General features: G+C 49.4%; 1 protein-coding gene across 2 annotated transcripts in view; it reads right to left on the reverse strand.

Annotated features, from left to right (window-relative positions):
- The window catches only part of mertka (c-mer proto-oncogene tyrosine kinase a), a 158996-nt gene that overhangs the window by 51291 nt on the left and 94449 nt on the right, over window positions 1–13256 (reverse strand). The gene's annotated exons all lie outside the window — the stretch shown is intronic.

The raw sequence follows: 13256 nt of genomic DNA on the forward strand, positions 1-13256 counted from the left end.
TAAGCCTGTGCATGGTATTTTGGCTGGATATCCATTGCTGATCAACCTTACAATACGTCCTTTCACAAGCCTTGCATTACGTCCGAGTGGTATTCAGTCTGAAACTTTGCAAGGGGACATCCCCGCCAGCTGCAACTTTGTTGCACTTATCCTAATGCTATTAAGCCGGAATCGGAAGGATTAATTCTACCAGATACCTCACTCGCACACCATAATACCTTTGAAATGTTGCATTTCTCATCCCTGCTTCTTAACATCAATTCGTCATAGAGTGTGGAAACAGGCCCTTTGGCCCAACCTGCCCACACGTCCCAGCTACACCAGTCCCACCTACCTGCATTTCATCCATATCCCTCCAAACCTGTCTATCCATGTACCTATCTAACTGTTTCTTAAACGTTGGGATAGTCCCAGCCTCAATGTTAGATAGGTACATGGATAAGACAGGTTTGGAGGGATATGGACCAAGCGCAGGCAAGTGGGACTAGTGTGGATGGGGCATGTTGGTCAGTGTGGGTAAGTTGGGCTGAAGGGCCTGTTTCCACATTGTATCACTCTGTAACTAAGCAAAGAAAGGGGAGATAGGCTATTGACTGACGTCTATTACAAACCCACTGACTCCCACAACTATCTCGACTACACTTCTTGCCACCCTGCTTCCTGCAAAGACTCTATCCCCTACTCCCAATTCCTCCATCTATGCCGCATCTGCGCCCAAGATGAGGTGTTCCATACTAGAACATCCGAGATGTCCTCATTCTTTAGGGAACGGGGGTTCCCCTCTTCCATCATAGATGAGGCCCTCACTCATGTCTCCTCGATACCCTGCAGCTCCACCCTTGCTCCCCCTCCCCCTAGTCACAACAGAGACAGAGTCCCCCTAGACCTTACCTTCCACCTCATCAGCCGTCACATACAACACATAATCCTCCAATGTTTCCGCCACCTACAATGGGATCCCACCACGAGCCACATTTTCCCATCTCCACCCCTTTCCGCCTTCCGCAGAGACTGTTCTTTCTGCAACTCCCTGGTTAACTCAGCCCTTCCCACCCAAACCACCCCCTCCCCAGGTACCTTCCCCTGTAACCGCAGGAGATGCAACACCTGTCCCTACACCTCCTCCCTCGACTCTGTCCAGGGATCCCGACAGGCCTCCTCCAACCTCATCTACTGTATCCGTTGTTCAAGATAGAAACATAGAAACATAGAAATTAGGTGCAGGAGTAGGCCATTCGACCCTTCGAGCCTGCACCGCCATTCAATATGATCATGGCTGATCATCCAACTCAGTATCCTGTACCTGCCTTCTCTCCATACCCCCTAATCCCCTTAGCCACATCTAACTCCCTCTTAAATATAGCCAATGAACTGGCCTCAACTACCCTCTGCGGCAGAGAGTTCCAGAGATTCACCACTCTCTATGTGAAGATGTGGACTCTTATACATCGGCGATACCAAACAGACTGGGCGATCAATTCGTGGAACACCTTCGCTCAACCCGTGTGAACCTACCTGATCTCCCGGTTGCCAAACACTTTAATTCCCCTTCCCATTCCCACACTGACCTTTCTGTCCTCGCTCTCCTCCATTGTCAGAGTGAGGCTAAACGCAAATTGGAGGAACAGCATCTCATATTTTGCTTGGGCAGCTTACAGCCCAGTGGTATGAATATTGATTTCTCTCACTTCAAGTAGCCCCAGCATTCCCTCTCTCTCCATCCTTCCCCACCCACGTCGCACCAGCTTCTCATTCTCACCCAACAAACAGCTAACAATGGCCTGTTTCCTTTATCATCTGTACTTTTTTGCAAATCTTTCATTCATTTATTCAATATCTCTCTACATTAAATTCTATATCTCTCAATTTCCCATCTCTCAGTCTGAAGAAGGGTCTCGACCCGAAACGTCACCAATTCCTTCCCTCCAGAGATGCTGCCTGTCTCGCTGAGTTACTCCAGCTTTTTTTGTGTCTATCTACAGTTTAAACCAGCACCTGCAGTTCCTTCCTGCACAGAGAAAGGGAGAACATACAAACTCCGTACAGACAGCGCCCGAAGTCGGGATGGAACCCGAACTCTACCGCTGCGCTACCGTGCTGCTCTGCCTCTGAAATGAACTCTGAACAAGTGCGTCCAGATGTGGACATTGACATGAACTCTGAACAACTGCGTCCAGATGTGGACGTTGGCAAAGTGCCAAAGCAGGAAAATAAAACCACATCCCTTTGACGATTCAGCTGTCTCCACGAGTTTGACGCTTCAGCTGTTTCTTTGTTCACAGTGGCACGGCCCACCGCGTCCCTCGTTGTCCACAGTGGCACCTGTCTTCACCCCCCCCCCCCCCCCCCCCCCCCCCCCCCCCCCACCATCGGCCCCCCTCTCTACGTGGCAGCACCCCTCCACACTGGGCCCCCCTTCATTATCGGTGGCCTGCCGGTCACATGACTCCATGGAGCATCTCGGAAACTTTCCTAGATTGAATGGCAGGCAGACCAGATGGCCCGAATGGCCCAATTCTGCTCCTGTGTCTTACAAACACAGTAACATAGAAAATAGGTGCAGGAGGAAGCCATTCGGCCCTTTGAGCCAGCACCGCCATTCATTGTGATCATGGCTGATCGTCCCCAATCAATAACCCGTGTCTGCCTTCTTCCCATATCCCTTGACTCCACTAGCCCCTAGAGCTCTATCAAACTCTCTCTTAAATCCATCCAGTGACTTAGCCTCCACTGCCCTCTGTGGCAGGGAATTCCACAAATTCACAACTCTCTGGGTGAAAAAGTTGTTTCTCACCTCAGTCTTAAATGGCCTCCCCTTTGTTCTAAGAGAATTCTTATGAGATGGGTGGGGACTGGAGGACGTGCCAGCCAGCCAGCAGCGGGGTCAGGTCCCTGCTGGTCACAGCCGCCCTCTGACCTGCTATTGCCCTGCCGGCCGGCTGAGCCGCCCTCATGCCTGGCCTCCCTCCCGATGAGTGAGAGGATGGCAAACACACTCAGACTGGCCAGGGGCACAACTGCTGAAGCAGCAGAGCTGCTCGCAACGTGAGATGACATGAACACATGGGGAGGTTACACAAAAAAGCTGGAGAAACTCAGCGGGTGCAGCAGCATCTATGGAGCGAAGGAAATAGGCAACGTTTCGGCCCGAAACGTTGCCTATTTCCTTCGCTCCATAGATGCTGCTGCACCCGCTGAGTTTCTCCAGCTTTTTTGTGTAACCTTCGATTCCCCAGCATCTGCAGTTCCCTCTTGAACACATGGGGAAGTGAACTGAGAACTGAAAGCAATGACCCACGATTAACTGCTGCCACAGAGTTATCATCCCATCGTCACTTCATAAAGTCATAAGTGATTCAAGTTCAAGTGAGTTTATTGTCATGTGTCCCTGATAGGACAATGAAATTCTTGCTTGGCTTCAGCACCCAGAACATAGTAGGCATGACTACAGAGCAGATCAGTGTGTCCATATACAGGTGCACAACCTTTTATCCGGTGTTCCAGAAACCGAAAAGCTCCGAAAACCGGCCATTTTTTCCAGATGTCGTCTGCGCACCAAAGCTCGCGTTTGGCGCCAAACCTGACCCAAAACGACCCACGGTCAACCCAGGTCTGTACTACTGTAGCGACTGCCTCCTCCCTGGAGACCGGGAGACGCTTAAACATCTGTAAATCATTGCTTAAATGTTAGTCAGTTAGTTTGGAGGGCTTTTATGTGAAGGGGGGTGAAGGGGTATACTTTAATTCTTAGTCCCCTACCTGGTCGGAGAGGCGGGGAGCGGTCAATGCCTTACCGGGTCGCTGTGCAGTAAGCTCCGCAGCGCTGTGGCCGGTGGGGCTGCGGGCGGCGCCGGTTGTAGCTCCGACCCCGGCAACTCTACCCCTGGCTGCGAGGCGCTCCAAATCCAGCGCGGCCCGCGGCCGGACGCCCCAGCTCCGCGAATGTCGGGAGTCGGCGGCGTCGCAGCGCTGGGATACCAGCGGGGTGCGGGCAATGCCTTACCGGGTCGCCGTGCGGCAAGCTCCGGAGCGCTGTGGCCGCCGACACACAACATCGCGAGCGTCGCTGGATTTGGAGCCGCGCAGCCAGGGGTAGAGTTGCCGGGGTCGGAGCCCCAACCGGCGCCGCCCGCGGCCGGACGGAGCCCCCAGCTCCGCGGCTCCAAATCCAGCGACGCTCCGCGAATGTTGGAAGAAGGCGGCCACAGCGCTCCAGAGCTTGCCGCACGGCGACCCGGTAAGGCATTGCTCGCTCCCCGCTGGTATCCCAGCGCTGCGACGCCGCCGACTCCCGACATTCTCGGAGCTGGGACGTCCGGCCGCGGGCCGCGCTGGATTTGGAGCGCCTCGCAGCCAGGGGTAGAGTTGCCGGGGTCGGAGCTACAACCGGCACCGCCCGCGGCCGGACGGAGCCCCCAGCTCCGCGTGGTTGGGAGTCGCCGACCAGGTAGGTAGGGGACTAAGAATTAAAGTTTCCCCCTTCACCCCTACACCACCACCACCACATAAAATCCCTCCAAACTAACTGACTAACATTTATGCAATGATTCTCCCGGTCTCCGGGGAGGAGGCAGCTGCTCCAGACTTTTCAAGCCGCCCGCGCTACCTACCTAATCTACGCTAAAAATCTTCCATTCTGAAATCCGAAAATGTCCGAAATCCGACAAGTGTCTGGTCCCAAGGCTTTCGGATAAAAGGTTGTGCACCTGTACCATTATATAAATATATACACACATGAATAAAGAAACTGATAGTGCATATAACAGATAATGGGTTATTAATAATCAGAGTTTTGGCCGAGCCGAGTTTAATAGCCTGATGGCTGTGGGGAAGTAACTATTCCTGAACCTGGTCGTTGCAGTCTTCAGGCTCCTGTACCTTCTACCTGAAGGTAGCAGGGAGATGAGTGTGTGGCCAGGATGGTGTAGGTCCTTGATGATACTGCCAGCCTTTTTGAGGCAGCGACTGCGATAGATCCCCTCGATGGAAGGGAGGTCAGAGCCGATGATGGACTGGGCAGAGTTAGGCCATTCGGCCCATCAAGTCTACTCTGCCGTTCAATCATGGCTGATCTATCTCTCCCTCCTAACCCCATTCTCCTGCCTTCTCCCCATAACCCCTGACACCCGTACGAATCAAGTATCAATATATCCCCACCTTAAATATATCCACTGATTGGACTGCACAGCCGTCTGTGGCAATGAATTCCATAGATTCACCACCCTCTGACTAAAGAAATTCCTCCTCATCTCCTTCCTAAAAGAATGTTCTTTTATTCTGAGTCTGTGGCCTCTAGTCCTAGACTCACCCACCAGTGGAAACATCCTCTCCACATCCACTCCATACAATTCACTATTCGGTAATTTCCACCGAAAATATCATTACATTATTAGAAATCAACTCGTAGAATTAAAATACTAGTTGTCACTTTAATTTTAGACACTATCTGATCTTTTTCCTTTCTCAGTCGACGTTCCATTATATTACAGTATGTAGGAAGGAACTGCAGATGCTGGTTTACCCTGAAGATAGACAAAAAATGCTGCAGTAACTCAGCGGGACAGGCAGCATCAAAGATCCTATAGCGGGCAAGGTGGTCCACTCGACGAAAAAGACGTTGTACGGTCATGGGCAGATTCATGGGTAATTTTCAGCCCCATTTCCGTAACCGGCTTCCGTCTCCACACCAAAGATCCCATAGGATACTAGTGCGGAGACGGCAACCGGTTACAGAAACATCCTCGTAAAAATAAAAGTTATTTGGGAAAAATCTTCTCCTCATTTTCAGAATTATAATTTATTAACTCAAACTGTTCCCCCGCAACGTTGATTACAGTGCGAGTCGGGTCGGGTCAGGTTACTGAAATGGATGAAAAAAAGGCCCACGTTCCGCTCCATTGCGTACTACACGTCAGCCCATTGCATTTAGCAGGAGTGGTCTATCTTGCTTGCTATAGGATCTTTGGGCAGCATCTCTGGAGAGAAGGAATGGGTGACATTTCGGCTCGAGACCCTTCTTCAGACTGAAAGTCAGAGGAGAGGGAGACACAGAGATAGGAAGTGTAAGGTGTGAAAACGACACATCAAAGGGGGCAAAGTTCAAGGGAAATGTAGAGTAGATCATTGGAAGGTGACAACGAAGCAAACAGAGATAAAATGTAATCAGGACAGTCAGACTGGTAGGAAAACGAGGATGGGGGAGGGATGTAGAGAGAGGGACAGCAAGGGTTACTAGAAGTTAGAGAAGTCTGAAGAAGGGTCTCAACACGGAACGTCACCAATTCATTTGCTCCAGAGATGCTGCCTGACCCACTGAGTTAGAATTAGAATTAGATTAGATTCCTTTATCGTCATTTAGACCTATCGGTCTGAACGAAATTATGTTGCCTGCAGTCATACACAGAATCAATAATAACAAAACATACAATAAACACAAATTAAACATCCACCACAGTGAGTTCACCAAGCACATCCTCACTGTGATGGAGGCAAAGTCTTAGTTTCCGTCTCTTCCCTCCTTGTTCTCCCTCTGCGCTGAGGCGATCGATCCAGCTCCAGGCCGCTGCCCCAGCTCCGGGTCCAGCAGTCTCAGCTCCGAGCCCCACTGCATCAGCTCCAGGCCGCTGCCCCAGCTCCGAGCCCCACTGCATCAGCTCCAGGCTGCTGCCCCAGCTCCGGGACCCACTGCATCAGCTCCAGGCTGCTGCCCCAGCTCCGGGACCCACTGCATCAGCTCCAGGCCGCCGCCGAAAGCCAGAACGCCGCACCAGCAAGTCGGGCCACCGCTGCCTTAGCCCCGAAGACGGCCAGCCTCTCGTTAGTGAGTCCGGGCTGGCTCTGCCTCCAGAGCCTCGGGGTCAGTCGCAGGCTGGAGGCCGCCAGCTCCGCCATTAGGCCTCAGCGCAGACGGAGGCAGAGAAGGGGGATACGACACGACAAAGTCGCATTCCCCCGAAGGAAGAGACAGAGAACATGTTTCACCCCCCCCCCCCAACACAACCCAACAAACTAAAACTTAACCAAAACAAGAAAAAAAAACCAACAGAAAAAAGTAAAGACAGACGGACTGCAGGCGAGCCGCAGCTGTTAACAGTGCCGCCAGTTCCGGAAACATCTGCAGTTACTCCAGCTTTCTGTGTCTATCTTCCATCTGATTATTTCTAGCTAACAGCGGTTGTTTTAAAGCCAGCAGGCGGCGTTGAAGAAACATGTGCCCCTGGCCTCAAGACCTTAAATGCTGACTCGGCTGATGCTGAACAACAGGCAGCATTGTGACGTCTTATGGTTTACCAAAACTGCGCTACTCTTTCTGTGGTAAGACCACATTCCCACACATCATCTGCTTCAATTCTGGAGAAAATGACTCTCCGCTCTCGTGCCCTCCCGTAAAACAAGCTTCAGCGTTAAACTCTAAAACACAATTAGTTTAGTTTAGTTTAGAGAAACAGCGCTGAAACAGGCCCTTCGGCCCACCTAGTCCACACCGACCAGCGATCCCCGCACAATAACACTATCCTACACACACTAGCGACAATTTACATTTACACCAAGCCAATTAACCTACAAACCCGTACGTCTTTGGAGTGTGGGAGGAAACCGAAGATCTTGGAGAAAACCCACGCAGGTCACGGGGAGAACGTACAAACTCCGTACAGACAGCACCCTTAGATTAGTTTAGTTTAGTTTAGTTTAGAGATACAGCGCGTAAACAGGCCCTTCGGCCCATCAGGTCCACGCCAACCTGCGATCCCCGTAAATTAAAACCATCCTGCACCCACTAGGGACAATTTTTACATTTGCCAAGTCAATGAACCTACAAACATGTACGTTAGTTAGGATCGAACCCGGGTCTCCTGCGCTGTGAGGCAGGACCTCTACCGCTGTGCCACCGTGCTGTTAAAGTTGGAAAGGGCGCTGAGAAGATTTACAAGGATGTTGCCAGGACTTGAGGGTCTGAGCTGTAGGGAGAGGTTGAGTAGGCTGGGAGCGCAGGAGGATGAGGGGGAATCTTATAGAGGTGTATAAAATCATGAGAGGAATAGATCGGGTAGATGCAGTGAGTCTCTTGCCCAGAGTAGAGGAATCGAGGACCAGAGGACATAGGTTTGGCCAGTCCAACATAGGTTTGACCAGTCCAAGGAGCCCATCACCAAGGACTGCTCTCACCCCAACCATGGACTGTTTACCCTCCTACCATCCGGGAGGCGCTACAGGTCTCTCCGTTGCCGAACCAGCAGGTCGAGGAACAGCTTCTTTCCGGCCGCTGTCACTCTACTAAACAACGTACCTCGGTGACTGCCAATCACCCCCCCCACGGACACTTATTATTTATTTTTTTTTATTCAAAATCGTTTGCTATGTCGCTCTTCAAAGGAGATGCTAAATGCATTTCGTTGTCTCTGTACTGTACACTGACAATGACAATTAAAATTGAATCTGAATCTGAATCTGAATCTTTAAGGAGAAGGGGAAAAGATTAAATATGAATCTGAGGGGTAACCTTTTCAGAAAAGGGTGGTGGGTGTACGGAACAGAGAATTGTCTTTACCCATGAACAAACAATTCCATTCTGGTTCATTTGCAATGTAATTCCATTCACCTCCCTTTGATCTACATCCCTCAATGCCCAGGCCCCACAACAACTATATGCAACCGACCTCTCCTGCAGTATCATTTAGTTTAGTTACAGATACATAGAAAATAGGTACAGGAGTAGGCCATTCAGCCCTTTGAGCCAGTATCACCATTCAATGTGATCATCCACAATCAGTACCCCGTTCCTGCCTTCTCCCCATATCCCCTAACTCTGCTAGCCCTAAAAGCTCTATCTAACTCTCTTTTGAATGCATCCAGTGAACCGGCCTCCACTGCCTCCTGTGGCAGAGAATTCCACAAATTCACAACTGTGAAAATGTTTTTCCTCACCTCCGTTAAACTGTGGCCCCTGGTTCTGGACTCCCCCAACATCGGGAACACGTTTCCTGCATCTAGTGTGTCCAAACCCTTACAAATTTTGTACGTTTCTATAAATTCCCCTCTGATCCTTCTTATACAAGCTCAGCCATTCCATTCTTTCAACATATGCCAGTCCCGCCATCCCGGAAATTAACCTTATGAACCTACGCTGCACTCCCTCAATAGCAAGAATGTCCTTCCTCAAATTTGGAGACCAAAACTGCACACAATATTCCAGTTGGCCCTGTACAACTGCAGAAGGACCTCTTTGCTCCTATACTCAAATCCTCTCGTTATGAAGGCCAACATGCCACTCGCTTTCTTCACTTCCTGCTGTAGCTGTATGCTTACTTTCAGTGACTGATGCACAAGGACACCCATGTCTCGTTGCACTTCCCTTTTCCTAATTTGACACCATTCAGATAATAATCTGCCTTCTTATTCATACGCATTATACTGCATCTGCCATGCATCTGCCCACTCACCCAAGCTGTCCAAATCACCCTGCATCCTCATAGCATCCTCCTCACAGTTCACACTGCCACCCAGCTTTGTGTCATCTGCATATTTGCTAATGTTACTTTTAATTCTTTCATCTAAATCATTAATGTATATTGTAAATAGCTGCGGTCCCAGCACCGAGCCTTGCGGTACCCCACTAGTCACTGCCTGCCTTTCTGAAAGATACCCGTTAATTCCTTCTCTTTGTTTCCTGTCTACCAACCACTTCTCTACCCATGTCAATATCAATATCAATACCCCCAATACCATGCGGTCTAATTCTGCCCATTAACCTCCTGTGTGGGACCTTCTCAAATGCTTTCTGAAAGTCCAAGTACACTACATCCACTGGCTCTCTCTTGTCCGTTTTCCTAGTTACATCTTCAATAAATTTCAGAAGATTAGTCAAGCATGATTTCCCCTTTGTAAATCCATGCTGACCCGGACCGATCCTGTTACTGCTATCCAAATGTGCCGCTATTACATCTTTAATAATTGACTCCAGCATCTTCCTCACCACTGATGTCAGGCTAACTGGTCTATAATTCCCTGTTTTCTCTCTCCCTCCTTTCTTAAAAAGTGGGACCTGATCAGGACCTGATCCAGAATCTATAGAACATTGGAAAATGATCACCAATGCGTCCATGATTTATAGAGCAACCTCCTTGAGTACCCTGGGATGCAGACCATCAGGCCCTGGGTTTAGAGATACAGCGCGGAAACAGGCTCTTCGGCCCACCGTGTCTGCACCGACCAGCGATCCCCGAACATTAACACTATCCTACACACACTAGGGACAATTTACATTTATACCAAGCCAATTAACCTACAAACCTGTACGTCTTTGGAGTGTGGGAGGAAACCGAAGATCTCAGAGAAAACCCACGCAGGTCACACGGAGGACGTGCAAACTCCGTACAGACAGCACACGTAGTCGGCATTGAACCCGGATCTCTGGCGTTGCAAGCGCTGAAAGGCAGCAACTCCACCTGATCGGCGTGGAGTCGATGGGCCAAAGGGCCTGTTTCGGCGCTGTGTCTCTAAACTAGACTAAATATCAGAATGTTTTCAGTAACAACAACCCTGTTAGGAATTTGGCAAAGGGGGGGGGGGGAAATAGAAACGGAAAAAGTACCAGTTTGCACGTTCTGTGACTGGGTTTGAAGCACATCATTGCAGTGAAGAGAATAGTGGCGGCACGGTGGTGCAGCGGTAGAGTTGCTGTCTTACAGCGCCAGAGACCCAGGTTCGATCCTGACTACGGGTGCTGTCTGTACGGAGTTTGTACGTCCTCCCTGTGGAAGTGTGGGTTTTCCCCAGGTGCTCCAGTTTCCTCCTAATCTCCAAAGGCGTGCATGTTTGTAAGTTAGTGTTTAAGAAGGAACTGCAGATGCTGTAAAATCGAAGGTAGACAAATGTGCTGAAGAAGGGTTTTGGCCCGAAACGTTGCCTATTTCCTTCGCTCCATTGATGCTGCTGCATCCGCTGAGTTTCTCCAGCACTTTTGTCTATCAGGTTTGTAGGTTAATTGGCTTTGGTAAATTGACCCTAGTGTGTGGGATAGTGCTGATACTCGCTAGTCTGTGTGGACTCTCTGGGCCGAAGGGTCTGTTTCCACACTGTCTCTTTGAACTAAAGTAAACTGAAACATTTCTTCCCACAGTTCCTTACAACGACAATGAAAAGGCCAAATGGAATGTTAATTGCAGTAACAACACAGAGGTTGATCAGCACATTGGGCCCACACTGGCCCACAGCCAAGTGATCCTATCAGTGCCATAATAACATGACAAAGTGGAAAAATGCAGGGACTTTGATGAAGGGAGAAGGCTGGACCTTGCAGGGAAGGTATGGAATTGGAACAAGAATTCGACAATGTTACCAGGCAGGATCTTAGGGAAGAGGGGAAAATCCGGCCTGCCGATCGGAAGTCTGCCACGGAAGTCCTGATTGGATCGCGATTGGCCGCTCAGCAGACCTAGACGTCGCATTTGCGGGGAGACGTCCGGTAGCGTTGCCAACTGTCCTGTATTAGCCGGGACATCCCGTATATTGGGCTAAATTGGTTTGCCCCGTATGGGACCGCCCTTGTCCCATATTTGACCGCTACTACTCGGGTCGAGGGGACTGTCGGGTCGGAGCGCCGCATCCAGCCCCGCCTCACCCGTCCCGACGTAGTGCAGCCCATGGAGTGCAGCAGCAGCACCTCGCCCGTGGCCCCGTCGGTCGGCAGCCCGGCCAGCTGTCCGACCTTCTGACCTTCGCTTACCGCCGACACCACCACCCCTCCTTCTCATGGCCGATCATCGGTTCATGAGTTGGACGGGGCGCCGGACTTTGCGCGTGACATCGCGCGGCCCGGGCCAGAACTCCTCAGCTGGCCCCGCCGTTTGGGCTTTGCGTGCAGTCCAGCACCTGGGACAACTCATCATTCACCCAGCCACGGCCCAGTCGGTCGACGAATTGCCGTCGGGAATTTGTCCCGTATTTTGTCCTTTTGTCCCTTATTTAGGAGTGAGGAAGTTGGTGACCCTAATCTCCGGTGTGAGGGGGGGGGGGAATGCAACTGCACTCTCATAATAAAGTGTTCAGTTTAAAGGAAATGCTGGAACCTGACATTCCATGACAAACAGTGGTGGGTGGGCCTGTATTTTCTATTCAAATGTATCATTTGAAATTTGGCAAGCTCACAGGAACAATTGAGGCAGGCGGTGAAACTAATTATCATTGTTAAAGAGGGAAGATATGTGTGGGTGGTGGGTCCCACCCGAGCAGTGTATTACGGTCTAGTTTACTTTGGTTTAGAGATACAGCGTGGAATCAGGCACTTCGGCCCACCATGTCTGCGGCAACCAGCAACCAGTGGGAGAGTCTAGGACTAGTGGTCACAGCCTCAGAATCAAAGGACGTTCTTTTAGGAGGTTGAGGAGGAATTTCTTTAGTCAGTGGGTGGTGAATCTGTGGAATTCTTTGCCAGAGAAGGCTGTAGAGGCCAATTCAATTTACGGCAGAGATAGATAGATTCTTGATTAGTACGGGTGTCAGAGGTTATGAGGAGAAGGCAGGAGAATGGGGTTAAAATGATGTGGCGTACACATTCATTTGTAGGATGTACAAAGTTGAATAAATTTTGGAGTGATATATTTGATATATTTACAAAGCTTTTCAAGTCAAGAATAGAACCCAAAACGGAATGGATTATATTTGGAATAATAGGAGAAGATACCAATTTAAATAAAGATTAAAATGTTTTTTTTAATTAAGGGTTAATAATTGGAAAGAAATTGATACTTAAATTTTGGAAAAATACAACCATACCAACTGTTAAAATGTGGATTGGGAATATGATGGACATAGCACGCCTTGAAGAAATGAGACTCCGACTAATAGATAAATATGACCAATTCTTAAGGAGTTGGTCTCCTTTCATCGACTTTTTGGAATCATGTGATGCAGCGGTACCGTAAGGATTGCGGATTTCAGCTCATGATAGATCTACATCTCCGAATACAGATTTGAAAAATTCTCTTTTAAGGGGCCTTCTCTTCTATTTCTACTTTCCACTTTCTCTCTTCCTTTTTTATTTTTTATATACACACTTCACGTTTTTCTACTCTCTACCATCTATTTTTCCACTTTTTCCTCTTTCTATTGTTTTCTTTTTCTTGTCCTGCTTACTTCCTTCTCATAACATATAACTAGAGGTTGTACATAGAATGGATTACGGTATTACATAGTTGGCACCTAAAATTAGGTTCCACTGTACTGTTTTGTGCTGTATTAACTTCTAATAAAATAAA

Source organism: Leucoraja erinacea, chromosome 5 (genome assembly GCF_028641065.1).
Source record: "Leucoraja erinacea ecotype New England chromosome 5, Leri_hhj_1, whole genome shotgun sequence".
NCBI lineage: Eukaryota > Metazoa > Chordata > Chondrichthyes > Rajiformes > Rajidae > Leucoraja > Leucoraja erinaceus.